Consider the following 14,882-nt stretch of genomic DNA (forward strand, 5'->3'; position numbering starts at 1 on the left):
ATTCACCCTATCTACACCCCTCATGATTTTATACACCTCTATAAGTTCATTCCTCAGTCTCCTGCATTCCAAGGAATAGAGATGTAGCCTGTACAACCTCACCCTATAACTCAGACCCTCGAGTCCTGGCAACATTCTGGTAAATCTTTGCACTCTTAAGATATCTTTATTAGTCACATGTACATCGAAACACACAATGAAATGCATCCTTTTGTGTAGAGTGTTCTGGGGGCAGCCCGCAAGTGTCGTCACGTTTCTGGTGCCAACGAAGCATGCCCACAACTTCCTAACCCCTACGTCTTTTGGAAAGTGGGAGGAAACCGGAGCACCTGGAGGAAACCCACGCAGACACGGGGAGAACGTACAAACTCCTTACAGACAGTGGCCGGAATTGAACCCAGGTCACTGGCGCTGTAAAGCGTTACACTAACCGCTACACTACCGTGATGCCTTCCTATAACAGGGTTACCAAAACTGTACAACATTTATAAGACATTTAGACAGGTGCATGGATAGAAAAGGTTTAGAGGGATATGGGCCAAACGCAGGCAAATGGGACCGGCTCAGGTAGGCATCTTGGTTAGCACGGACGAGTTGGGCCAAAGAGCCTGTTTCTGTACTGTATGACTCTAAGGCTTCGAACACAAGACTCTCTCTGTACACAGGTTCAGGGTCATCCCATCACCTTTGGGTCCATGTGAGTTGTTTTCTCTTTTGCTAGCGGACAGGATTCGATCTGTTGGCTGCACTTAACTAAAACGGGCTTAGAGTGGCACTGTGCCCTAGCACATGAAGTTCCGGGGAGTCCCTCTAGAGCAAAGGCAACAGCAACTGCGTAGCCCAACCCTGCTCCGATTCACCCTCTCTCTCACCACAGATCACACAACAGCTCCAAGACCTGCATCTGAAGGAGCTTATTTTCTCCCGTAAAACAGCAGAGACATACAAACAGTATCACCAGTACCGGCCCTCATCTGCGACACCTCGCCCCTACGGGGAAACTCACGCAAATTCCAATCACAAATCTAGCAAGAAGTTGGACTCACTCGCCCTCCTGTTTATATAATTTCTATTTTCTTCTGGAGATTAAAGTCAAGACTTTTGAGAGGCGACGCCGCTGTGAGACATTGAAAGTTGGAAGAAATTATATTCCAGAAAACAATCCTTCCAAAAATCTGTCCTTGGCCTGGTGGGGGTGGAATATCCCCCGGTTAACAACAGGAGAGGACTCAGAGCAAGGGAGAGAGCGACACCGCCGGCGCCCATCGGTCTCTAATACCAGCGCAGAATGATTGGCGCTGCTGGGAGAATTTGAAGGGACGGAGGGAGACAGATAGTTCAGACCCACACAACAGGTAAGTGGGGTCTTGGCAGCGATGAGAAGAGAGGAGATTCTAGGGGAAGATACCACCAGAGGTTATTTTATCTTTTGGGAACTTTAAATGATTTTCAACATCCAATGCTAATTGGTTGCGAAAATTGCTCCCAGTTTATAATGTGTTCAGATTTTATCGATGGAAACAGGAGAGCGAGGTCAGTGCTAGCAAAATGCCAGCCCATAAACAATTGGCTTCTTCCATTTCACGGTATGCAACAAATAGGAACTGGTGAATCTTGGAGTTCATTCTCAGCGGTCCCATAACATGTTTCCTGGGGGAAGCTTTAAAATAGGAGCAATTTGGAGCCTGACTTTAACTTTGAAGTTCGCTTGACTGTGAGATTGGCTGTGAGATCGAGGTGGCATTCTGTGTGTATAAGCAGTCTAATAGCAACCAGCTCCACAGTTCATCACGTACTTCCAACCCCTCTGTGAGGAAAAAATAGATTTCCTTTAAGTTCACTAGGAGGGCATTATTAGTCGCAAAGTTAGTCGTGTTTACCACAGTTTCAGCCAAGGTGGCAGATCAATCAGCATTAGACCATTCGGCCCCTTGTTCCTGTGAGGGCCAGGCGAAAGAGCTTTTCGATGGGCCCCACCTTCCTGGCCTCCCCTTCCTTCGCAGCCAGGCAGACTTCTCCGCTTGAAGAATCATTCAATTATCTTTTGAGAGTTACCATTGAATCTGCCTCCGGCGCTCTTTCGGGCAACCAATTCCGGATCATAGCAATTCACTGTGTAAAAAGAAATTCTCATCTTTCCCCCTTAGATTTCTTTCGCCAGTTATGTTTGGTTAGAAGCAGTTCATCCCTATCAACAATCCTTGAACTATTGAAGCTGTCCTTTAGCCTTTTCTGCTGTCAGGTGAATAAATCGAGCTCTAGTCCCTCTATGTAATATCTGACGTGTTTATACAATAGACCCAAAGATAAGAATGCTTGAAGTGGCATTGAAACTAAATTAGCCCCACTTCTGATTGCACTTGGTCTGCTTAACAATCCTGTATGTTTTTGCCTGGGAATTCACCCCAAGGCGTTAGTGCAATATTTAGGTCAAAGGAGTGCATTTTGGAGGCAGGGTCCACACACTGGCACTACTACACGTCGAGACACAAGATACTGCAGATGCTGGAGTCTGCAGTAACAAACAAGATGCTGGAGGAATTCAGCCGGTCGAGCAGCATCTGTGGAGGAAAATGTTTGTCCATTTCCTGTCGCAGATGCTGTCTGATCCCTGGAGTTCCTCCAGCATCTTGTTTGTTGCTCCTATACATGTGTTTAATGTTACCAACCAGGGATGAAGTTCAAGTCATCTGTGTCTCTGCTGGTCAGCGTGGCGGGTGGATTGATCTTTCACTCCCTCCCTCTTTCATCTCTCTCTTCGCTTTTTCATTTCTCCATCCCTCTTTCTTCCCATTTTCTTTCCTTCCTTATTCACCCTTTTCTTCTCCCCTCACTTCCTCCGTCTTTCCTTCTACCTCTTCACCCTTTTCTACCTTCTCTTCCTCCCCTTTTCCTTAAATTTCTCTTGCTCACTCCCTCCCCACTTTCCATGATCTCTCTCTCCTGCAGAGTTGGTGAAATGCTTTGGAGATCTTTGAATAAGGATGAGGTTAGAGAGTTCAGGAAATTTCTAAACCTGGGCAATCAAACTGATATATCTATAGTCCCATGAAGAATTTGCAGGTTAGTTGTCATTGCCCACTCATTCTTAGTCACACTTCTTGAGTTACCTACACTATACCCAGGGGCTAAATAAGACCATAAGATATAGAAGTAAAATTAGGCCATTCGGCCCATTGAGTCTGCTCCGCCATTCAATCATGGCTGAATTTTTTTTTCTTTTCTCAACCCCATTCTTCTGTCTTCTCCCTGTAACCCTTAACCCCCTTACCAGTCAAGAACCTATCAATCCCTGCCTTAAATACACCCAGTGACTTGGCCTCCACAGCCCTCTGTGGCAATGAATTCCACACATTCACCACCCTCTGGCTGAAGAAATTCCTCCTCACCCCAGTTCTAAAGGCACATTTCTGTATTCTGAGGCTGTGCCCTTGGATCCTGGGCTCTCCTGCTACTGGAAACATCCTCACCGTGACCACTCTATCCAGGCCTTTCAGTAGGTTTAAATGAGATCCCCCCCTCATCCTTCTGAACTCCATCGAGTACAGGCCCAGAGTCATCAAACACTCCTCGTACATTAAACGTATAGACAAAAAAGAGAAAGAAAGAGGGACAAGTGAGGAGACGAAGAAGGAAAGGAGGAGCAAGGGAGGAAAGAGAATTGGAATGGGGATTGCAATCCACGATTAACTCACCCTTTGACTGCAATACAGGCAGCCTCCCAACCAGAAAATGATACAAATGTGTTGGCTGTCACTATAATAAATAAGTTTTGATGAAAAGCCATCAGTGTGAAGCTTTAACTCTGTTTCGCTTTCCACAGTTGCTGCTTGACTTGCTAAGGGTGTGCAGCATTTTCTGTTTTTAATTTCAGATTTCCCACATGTGTAGTTTTTTTGCTTTTCAAGATCATAGCTGATCTGGTCTCGGCCTTACACAGTCCAACTATTTGTCTTCCAGCAGATTACTTAGATTACTAAATTGCCACTCTTGGCCTGAGACTGTAGCTCCATGGTTTCATTTCTTGAAGGGAGCCTTCCACCAGCCATATTGCTACCACTGGGATAACATTGCATTGGACGGATGGGATAGGTAGAGACACAGGCACAAAGAGAATGCTCCGCTTGGGAACGTCATGGAATCAATGTTCCATCTGGTATTTGCTCCTTTTATTAGAGGATAAAGAATAGGTGGGGTCACTCTACTCTGGATAGAATAATGACTATTACATTAAATCAATTGGATTAATGTTAATCTCATATCCAAACTGGTAGCTTTACTCTGTACCTAATTTTGTGTTCTATTTGGTCTGGGAATGGGTGTAGGGACAGTGTAACCTTACACTGTATCTAGTCGCTGCTATGTATGCCCAGGGGCGGCACGGTAGCGTAACGGTTAGCGCAACGCTATTACAGCGCCAGCGATCAGGGTTCGATTCCCGTCGCTGTCTGTAAGGAGTTTGTACACTCTCCCGTGTCTGCGTGGGTTTCCTCCGGGTGCTCTGGTTTCGTCCCACATTCCAAAGATGTATGGGTAGGCTAATATGGGTTCAAAATGGGCGGCGCGGACTCGTTGGGCCGGAAGGGCCTGTTACCACGCTGTAAATAAAAAAAAATTCAAAAAAATGAAAAAAAAAGTTATTTAATGGGACAGCGCAGAGGAATCTTTACTCTAAATCCAATCAGTAATGTACCTGCCTTGAGAACGTTTGAAAACAGTGTAGGGGGAGATCCACTCTTCATTTAACCCATGCTAAACCTGAGATAAAACCAGAAAATGATACAAATGCTCAGCAGCACAGGCAGCGTGTATAGAGAGAGAAACAGAGTTAACATTTGAGGTTGGTAACCTCACATCAGGGCTAGGAAATGTTAAAAAAAATACAAACATATTTTAAGTTGCGGAGAAGTGAGAAGGGATGGAGAGAACAAAGGAGTGTCTGTGGAGATGAAGAGACTGAGTAATCTATCTGGAGGAGAAGTAAATAGGAAATGACTGAGAACAGAGGTGAAAGCGAAAAATGTGCTGGAGAGTGAGATACAAAACTCTGCAGCTGCTGAAAATCTGAAATTAAGAAAAGGGAATTTGAAAATATTCAGCAGGTCATGCCGCCTCTAAGGAGAGAGAAAAACAGAGTTAACTATTCATCAGAATTGGCCAGTTCTGACAGAAACTGGAAATGTCTGCTTATCTGAAATTGTTCAATTCAACGCTGACCCCTGAGGGCTGTTAAAAGGCCCAGCTGGTAGATGAGATGCTGTTCCTCAAACTCACATTGCAAGTGCAACAAAGACACAAGAGATTGCAGATGCTGGAATCTGGAACACAAAGCAAACTGACAGAGGAACTTGGAGCCAAAAAAAAAGATGCTGGAGGAACTCAGCGGGTCAGGCAGCATCTGTGTTGGGCGGGGGGGAACGGGGTAGTTGGTGTTTCGGGTCGAGACCCTGCATCAGGACAAAGTGTAAAGGGGAGATAGACGGTATAAAGAGGTGAAGGGGAGGGGTGAGGCAGGAGCTGGCAAGTGATAGGTGGATCCAGGTGAGGAGGGATTGATGGGCAGATGGAGCCAGGTGGGCAGAGTTAGCGACAGAGGCTGGGAGGTGATAAGTGGAGACGACAAAGGGCTGAAGATTATGGAATCTGATAAGAAAGGAAGGTGATGAGTGGAACCAGATAAGGGAGGGATGTGGGCAAATGGGAACAGTGAGGGGGTGGGGATTGTGGACCCAGGAGGTTGAGTGTGTGGGTGATAGGCAGCTGGAACCCTTGAGGGAAGGGAAAGAAACTGAGCAACAGATGGCTGGATGATGGATGGATCCAGGTGAGGAGTCCTGATGCAAGGTCTTGACTTGAAATGTCAACAGTTCCTTCCCCTCCACAGATGCTGCTTGACCCACTGAGTTCCTCCAGCGGTTTGTAGTTTAAGCTATACCTGGTGTCTGATGGCACAATATAGAGGGAGCTTTACTCTATCCATCCTGTGCTGCATCTACTTTGACAGTGTTTGATGGGACAGTGCAGAAGGATCTTTACTCTGTATCTATCCCACATTGTACCTTCATGGGGATTGTAATATTTGAACTTAGTTCTTTAAATACTTCCAGATCAGATGTAATGCATTAGCATGGTTGATCTTGATTAGTGTAGAACAAAAGTTGCAGATCAAAATATTGGGCAAGGAGTCAGATATTTAATGAGGTTGAGATTAAAGGTCTGACTTCATGGTGAGTGCAGTAAGTGATGTGTAAAATTGTGTGCAGGGCTTAATGGGAGTTTGGATTGGAAACCTTGATTGTGTTGCTATTCCATCGATACCCACTCATTCATCTGCCAGGGATTAGTGTTCAGCCAATCAACTGGTGGCAATAGCATTAAAATAGAATTTGTCAGTGATTTATGTTTTGAAAAAGAAGTAGAAAAATTTGCATTGAAAGACCAGCAATATTTCTGCTCAGTAACTGCATATTTAGTTGCCTTTTAAAATGTCTTCTGCAGCACTGACTCACACCATAGGTAAGTCTATAGGGTGAGCAGGAAGCATGGGGTGGGTGGTGAAGAGAGGCTCCTGCATCAATATAGATGTATGAACTTGGATAATGCACATGATGTAACACTCACTTTGCAGTGATAACCTCTGCAATGATACTGGAGCACATTATATGGTTCTCTGACTCCTTAGCAAGTATCTGCTAAAATGAGTTCAGTTTGCGTAAAATACTCTTAGAAGTACCTTTCACATACATTTGACTCTGAGCTCCAGTCCGTGCATTTTATACTTGTCTCAGTTAGCCCTAGTTTCAATTTACATTTTCTCTTTCGACTAAATTAGGCTGTTTTGTCATTTTTAACAGACGGTAAAACCTTCCTCAGTTGTGAGGAAAACAATTTGACCCCCCATATCTGTACTGAATTTAAAATTAATTCTCTCATGAATTTATAGATCCAAAATATTGTTCAAAACATCTCACACCCCTTCTCAGATCACAGCAATTATTGAGAAAAATTGGATTGGTTTCTCGTTCGAAAACTTTGAGTATTTTACTTTTAATTTCCAGCATCTGGTTCAAAACCTTGTGAACCACGGCCCCAGTGCTATTTTAGGAAGAGAGATAGTTTGATCATTCTGCCTTCTGTGTGGATTTTCTTCATGGTTTACATGCTTTAGAAATGCAATGAAAGAGTTTTCTTGAGGAACAAAGTCTCGTTCCTTTAGTGGTGGAGAGAAAAGACATTCTAGGGAGTCATAATAGGAACTAGGCTCTGACTGGGGAACATGCTTGAGGGACTGAATGACCTCTCTTGGTGGAGGCTGAAGATATGGCTGAGGGGCTAAATGAGTATTTTGCATTGGTGTTCTGAAGAGGACTTTGTCGTATCTGCAATGAACAAGAGGTTGTGGGATACAGGAGGAGTTACAAGTCAGTAGGAAAGAGTTACTGGAAAGGCTAATAAAGAGGTAAAATACCCAGGTTCCAATTCTTCACCAACCTATCCAAAACACTAAAGAGGAAAGCTAGGCTCAAAGGGGAGTGTTCATTATCCTCTTGTGGAGAACCGGATACGATCTGAGAAATGAGTGCATATCTGCTAGATATTTAGCATGTTACAACCTGTCCTCTGAGTACCTTTCCAACATGCTTATGACAATCTGTCATTTGGCAGATGAGGAATATTGGGAACAGGGTGGTAGATACTGAATAGAGTGAGTATGAGAACAAGCAGTTACATATTTGTTGCTTATGAGTGGAGTTTTGGGCTCCTCTCAGTGAATTAAATAATCAGATGGGCAAAGGGCCCTGTATGCTGCCTAACAGGCCATACTTCATAAGTGAGAGCCGAGACAATCACAGTGGACAAGGTTTTTTTCTCATGCTTTTTGATGTCTATGTACTTAGTGAGGGAAAGAGTTCCCTCCATTGGTTCCTGTTGTGTTGTCTGAGATCATTTCAAATCAAATAAAGATTTGCATGGTACGGTAGCGTAGCGGTTAGCACAACGCTATTACAGCGCCAGCGATCGGGGTTCGATTCCCGTCGCTGTCTGTAAGGAGTTTGTGCGTTCTCCCGTGTCTGTGTGGGTTTCCTCCGGGTGCTCCGGTTTCCTCCCACATTCTAAAGATGTACGGGTAGGTTAATTTGGGGGTTTAAAATGGGCGGTGCGGACTCGTTGGGCCGGAAGGGCCTGTTACCACACTGTAAATAAAATTTTTAAATTTAAAAAAAAATTGTAGAACTTTGGCACACAATGTAGTGAAAGAAATTGTACCCTAACCAGGAAGCTGCTTAACAGAGTAAGTTTGCAGAGAGATCCAGGGCTATAGTCAATATATTAAAAGTAATAACTCTCATTTTGCTGAAGTAGGGGTTCTTACTATGATTTGAACTCACTTTGACCTGTTAATCATTGGAAGTGCAAATTGATAATGGACCATTTGGGAAGCCTGTGAATAATGAGACTCATGGCCAGTTTCCTTTACCAATGAAATACAAGGTTTGACAAAAAAAACTTAGGAATAACGGAGGAGGAAATAGAGTGAACTGGATATAATACAGAAAAAAGAAAAGGGGGAAGGGAAGATGAACTTAAGAGAAATTGGGAAAGAAATACAAAGGAAAAGTAGGAAAAAGCCAAAACCTTAAAATTTGAATAACATTCCAATATTATTTAATAATAATTTTGTACTTACAGGATTAATTTTCCACAGTTTTAGTTGCACCCTCTCCAGTGTGGAGAGGTTGAGTGGTATTGTCGGAACAAAAATCTCAGCATTATAAAGGTATGATTTTGATTCTAACTTTGTGTGGTCATGTTAATTGGCAATTAATGTGCAGATGCAGTAAATTTGTGGAACTCAGGGGAGGGTTTAGGACCAGCTGCTTATTCAGGAGGCTAATAGTGAAGCAGTGTAAATTATACAGAAATGTTTATGGGATTCTCAATATCTCTGCCTTGCCGCAAATTTCTGGATGATTTACACATTAATAATGGCATTAAATGCTCCCTTATAAAACACAACTTTCTGTTGCCACTTGCTTCTTGCATTCCATCATTTTTGGGATCGGGACTTGTACTCCAGGAGAATCACAAACTGGTTGGGCTAAGCAGCCTGCTTCTGTTCTACAATTTCCATGTAGAGAAAAGGTCAAATATAAGTCAGCAGTCAGGAGACCTGCTGAAAATCTGTCCTTCAAAAGGAATAAAACAGGCTCACAGGCCTTGTCTCTCTTATAAACCTGACCTATATTTTCATACCAGATAAAGCTGTCAATCAAAGACACAAATCCCAACAGACCCAAAGACGTGCATCACATAAAATATTTACTCGACAGTTCTTGTTCAGCGTGTCATAGCTGAAAATTAACTTGTTCAACTAGTTATTAAAGATATTACTAAAGAGAATAAAATCCAACGAATCTTAATGCCCAAAGTATTAACATAAAATTGCATTGAAATAACCGCAGAGTTGCAATTGGTTCATGCTGGGATTCATGCTGCACATAAGCCTCCTCCTAATCTATTTCATGCAGCTCTAACAGAGTAACTCCCTATTTCTTTCTCCTTCCATAACTTTGCCTTAAATGCATCTGATCCTTTACTAATCTGACTAAAGGCATTTCTTCTGATTTCCTTGTTGAATTTTTCTACCAATACCTTAGAGTTATGGACTAGTTTTGGATTCTGCCACAGCAGAAACACATCCCTGGTATTCTCTTCTCAACACCCTTCACAATTATGAAGACTACAATGTGGTCTCTCCTTTGCCTTCCTCTTTCTAAGGAAGGAGCTTCAGCCTGTTCATTCCGTTGGATCGTCATAATCTTTCAATTCTTATTTTGTATTAATGCTCCTTTCACTTGACAGAAATCATTCTCCGATGCTTATTAATATTGTTGGCTTGCTAAAGCATAATTTATGTTCCTGTATCTAGCAGAAAGCAATAATAGCCTATGTGTTCAGGAAATAATCCAATAAATAATCCAACATAGAGGAAAATGCTCTGTTCTTATCTCAATTTCTCCAGCACAGTTTATGCAGTGGGCTTCCAATCATAGGACGGATATTAGCACCACAGAAATGATTAATTGCACTGAAGTATCTGATGAGGCTGTGTTTTTATCCTGGAGAGGGGTGTGAACCTTCAGACAGTTACAGGAAAGACTAATATCACTGAACCAAGTAATAAACAATGTTTGGAAGTTTAGAATGTAATGCATTGGAAGCTGATCAAAGAAAACTTACTGGATTAATATCTGTATCGGAGATACAAGTGACTGCCAATGCTGGAATCTGGAGCAAAAAACAAACTGCGAGAGGAAATCAGTGGGTCAAACTGCATCTATGCAGGCAAAGAGATGGTCAATCTTTCAAGTCGAGACCCTGTATCAGGACAAGCAGGGTCTTGACCCGAAACATCAACTATCCCTTTGAATCCATAGATGCTGCTTGACTCACTGAGTTCCTCCAGCAGTTTGTTTTTTAATATCTGGATCAGGGGGGTTGTCTTGTGAGGAAAGATCAGACAGGCTATGCTTGTACACACTGGAGTTTACAAGAGTGAGAGGGAACTTGATTGAAATATAAGATCCTGAAGGATTTAACATGGTGGGTGTGGAGAGGATGTTTCTTCTTGCAGAAGAATCTCAAACTAGGGGTTGCCATTTAAAAATACAAGTCACCCATTTAAGGTAGAGATGAGGCAAAACTTTTTCTTTCTGAGGATCATTAGTCTTTGAAACTTGTCCTCAAAAGGCATTGGAAGTGGTCTTTGAATATTTTTGAGGAATATAGATACTTGATAAGCAAGATTACTCTGGGTAGGATGGAATGTAATACAGAGGCTACACATTATCTTATTAGATGCTGGAAGAGACTTAAGGGGACATATAGCATACTCCGGCTGCTAAGTTGTATGTCCATATGTTCGTATCTGCATATGGATGGAACAGAGGAAGCAAAGTAGCCAATTGGCTTCTCAAGGCATTGGCTTCTCAAATCATGGCTGACAAGTACCTTAACTCATCTTCCTGTCTTGATTCCGTAAGCTCTAATGCTCTTGCCCTATTAAGGTGGTGAACTTTTTTTATGGATCAATGGTATTGCTGGCACTGTTAGCTTTTACTTCACGAGAGCTGCTCATGGATAGTTACTATGGCAGATGCCATATATTGTTCAAAAGAGAACTGGAAAATTAAATAGAAACAATATTAAAACACATGCCTATAGGCAAGAAAATTGGCTTAGTGGTAGTTACAGAGCAAGAAAGGTTGAATAGCCACTTAATGTAGTGTAATGTCCATCTGACAAGCTTAAAAGTATTGCTTGGATGAACACGAAAGTTTGATTTGATATTACTCTGCTGGTCTTTTCAGTGTGACTGTCAATCGTTTAAATTTGAACGGTTTTGTACATGTTAAACTAAAGAATAGATAAAGTTTTTTTTTATTCCTTCATGCAATATGGATATCACAAGCTGCACCAACATGTATTCTCCATCCCTAGTTGTCCCTTGAGTTGAGTGGCTTGCAAGGGCCATTAAAAATTAACCACATAGGTGGATCTGGGGCCACATGCAGACCAGATCAGATAAGGATGACAGATTTCTATCCCCAAAGAATATTTATGAATCAGATGGGTTTTTACTATAACTTGATATGGTCACTGCTGCTGACATAAGCTTTTCATTCCAAATGTATTAAATTATATGATTTTAAATTCTCTGACTGAGGTACAAACATTTGTTTCTTGATCAATAGTCCAGGTCTCTGGATACTAGTCCGCTAACTCGACACTTTTTTACCATACTCCTTCTATTAGTAAGCCACATATTAAACATTTGTCTATTAAATCATGACACCAGTCTCATATTCAAACTTGTTTTTTCTTTCCCCAAACACTCTTGGATCCCTCACTATTCCCTTAATCTCTCGATTTTGAACACCTTAACTCTGCCTCAGTAATTTACTACCGCGGGCATTATTCCTTCCTTTCTTTAACTGAAGCACAATTGGCCGATCACCCTGATAAATCCCAGGATGGTTGAATCCAGGTTACATTTCAAAGAACAAAATAAACCTTTTTGACATCAGGTATTATGCTTTGCAGGCTTTTGTCTTACTATTTGAGTGAGTCTATTTGTTCCTGGTACTATGTGCACCATGTTTTATGTTATTATTCTCAACTGAATTATATTTTTTGTAAGATGATCCGCAAAGAAAGAGCATTCACCTGTCATACCTGTGGTGGCTCTTTGAAAGAACTATCCAATTAAACTCTCCATTGTTCTTTCCCCAGTGGCCCGAGAAATGTTTCTACTAATGCAACCATTTCTCTTTGGAAAGTTATTATTAAATCTGCTTCCACTGCCCTTTCAGGGAGTGCATCTCAGATCAGAACAACTCAGAGTATTAAAAACAAAGTTCTCCACTGGTTCTTTTGTCAATTGTCTGAACATAATTATTTTTCATTGTATGATTGCACAAAATCCTTGTTCCAGTTTTTAAACCAAGCTTCTGCGAAATTTGAACAAAATTTCATGCTTTAGAATTCCTTTCACCAACACGGAAACCCCATTTTATTCCTTTCAATTTTTGCACTTTTCTGAAGGTAATTCTGACCTTATGTGAAACTGTTAAACAGGTGATAGTGAATTGGCAGCCTGGTTTAAATCTATCCTGGATTTGTTTTCTACGCACACCATATGTCATTGTCTCAAGTTACTCATATTCTGTTTCCCAAAATATTATTTCCTGAATTTGAATTTGAATAAATCAATATTAACTGCTACCACCATCTCCCAGGGGAGCCTGAGCCATAGTCTGACCACTCACTCACCAGAACATTGCTTTCGTGGTTTAGTTTTAAATTTATTCCCCTTTCAAGTGCAGGCAGTCTTCTCTAGTTCCACTGCCCAGGACAAGGTGAAACAGCTTATCATGCTCAGCATTATCTAGCCACTTTGAAGTCTCAGGAGCACCAACCAGATCAGAACTCAACCCTTTATTTTCCAATGAGAACATGCCCAATTTACATAATTGGTTGCCATAATCCAATCGCTTGCTTCTCTCCTTTCAATGAAATCCAAATGTTCTTCGTGTCATGCAGTGGCCAAAACTATACTCAGCCAGAAGACAGAGATTAAGGGAGGTAAGCAATTTCATAGATCGAGGACCAGGAACTGACAGGCTAGACTGTGTTAGTTCCAACTGAGTGAGTGTTTATATAAGCAATTATATAGGATGCTGTGTTTGTGTTGATTGTGACTTTGCCTCAGTTTAATGACATGTTTTGGAGTTTGATTGAGACGTTTCCTCAATTTAAACATATGTTTTGAGTGGTGGAATGATGTTCGTGGGATCTGGTCCAGGATATTACTAATTTAAGTAGTTGAAACTCCTGCCATCAGGAAAACAAAGAAGCTCAAAGATTGTGATGGAACACAAGCTGTAGGATGCTGGAGGTGAGTGTACCATTTTCCATGCGAGAAAAATTGTCCAAGAACTGTTGTTTCTCAGAGAATGATTTTCCATCAGAGAATGATTGTCTACCAAAGAAGGATTGTTCATGAGGAATTGACTGTCAGGGAACAATTTACTCTGCCTACCAGGCAACCACGGTATCTAAAAGAACAGTTGTCTGCCAGAAATTGTCTATCATAGAATGACTGTCATTAGCGAATAATTATCCATCAGAGAATGGTTGCCCATTAGAGATCGAATGATTGTCAAAAACTATCATAGACCAATTTACAATGATAAAACAATATCTATAAGTGAGCGGTTGTCTGCTATAGAATGATTTACTATCAGAGAACAGTTAGCAAATCAGAGAACAATATTCCAATGGAGAACGGATGATTTAGAATTCTCTCTCGGAGAATGATTTACAATTATAGAACGACTGTTTATCAGAGAACAATTGTCTATTAGAAATTATACATCCGAGTGTGATTTACTATCAGAACAGTTGACTATTAGAGGTTGATTTTTCGTCAGGGATCAATTGTCTAAGAGATGGATTAACTAACAGAAAAGGTGTGACATCAGAGAAAGATTATCTAACCGGAAATTGTCTAACCCAGATCAAATGAATGTTTAAAATTGTGCACCAGGGAACAATTGAGTGTTAGAAATTGTCTATTGGAGAGCAGTTGTCTATTGCAGCGTGATTTACAATCAGACGATTGTCCAACAGAGAACAATTCCCTATCAGAGAATGACTTATTGTCAGAGAAGGATTGTCCACCACAGTAAAATTCTCTACCAGGTAACGAAGCATATACGTGCACCTTGCCAGAATTATCTGAACAAACACGGATACCAAAAGCAGTGATCAGTGCAGTGTACCTTCCAAAAATAGAAAAGGGAATAGCTTTCAGAACGATTTCGCTAATTTGGATTTTTAATCATAAGTTTTTCTAAAGCTATGACATTTAAGATGTAATACATAGGGTGTCTTTGAATATGTCCACTTAACTGACGGTGGTGGGTGGTAAATCTGCTTGGTTTGGTATTCCTTTGGCGAGGTCTGTAAACATTTTATTGCTCTGTGGAATGTGTGCTCAGAGCTGACGGTCAACCATTAAGCAACAACTGCACCAACTGTGAATCGAACAGAGTGGTTGCAGGAATGAAGGCAGTTAAACAATTCATGAAAGACGCCAGCTACTTATCTCAACCTCGTGGCTGTAATTGCATTAGGAAATGAACCTTTGCACGAAACAACAGTTAAATTTCCCCTAGAAAGTGGAAGATTTCAGAAGTTCTACTTCAGCAGTCCACCATAAACAACAAACTCACAGCAACATAATGTACAGAGAAATCCGCTCAACCCACCCGACTGCAAGCACTTTGAAAGAGTGATCCTATTTGTTCACTCTTTCC

At 41.5% G+C, this 14,882-nt stretch overlaps 1 protein-coding gene across 2 annotated transcripts in view; it reads left to right on the top strand.

Moving 5' to 3' along the window:
• Positions 1–831: 831 nt before the first annotated feature.
• The window catches only part of LOC127580868 (chemokine-like protein TAFA-2), a 76,218-nt gene continuing 62,167 nt past the window's right edge, over positions 832–14,882 (top strand). For both annotated transcript variants that reach the window (XM_052034829.1, XM_052034827.1), the window contains exon 1: positions 832–1,355. The gene's annotated coding sequence lies outside the window, so the exon portion shown is untranslated. The remainder of the gene's footprint in view (positions 1,356–14,882) is intronic.

Source organism: Pristis pectinata, chromosome 20, assembly GCF_009764475.1.
Source record: "Pristis pectinata isolate sPriPec2 chromosome 20, sPriPec2.1.pri, whole genome shotgun sequence".
NCBI classification, from domain to species: Eukaryota; Metazoa; Chordata; class Chondrichthyes; order Rhinopristiformes; family Pristidae; genus Pristis; species Pristis pectinata.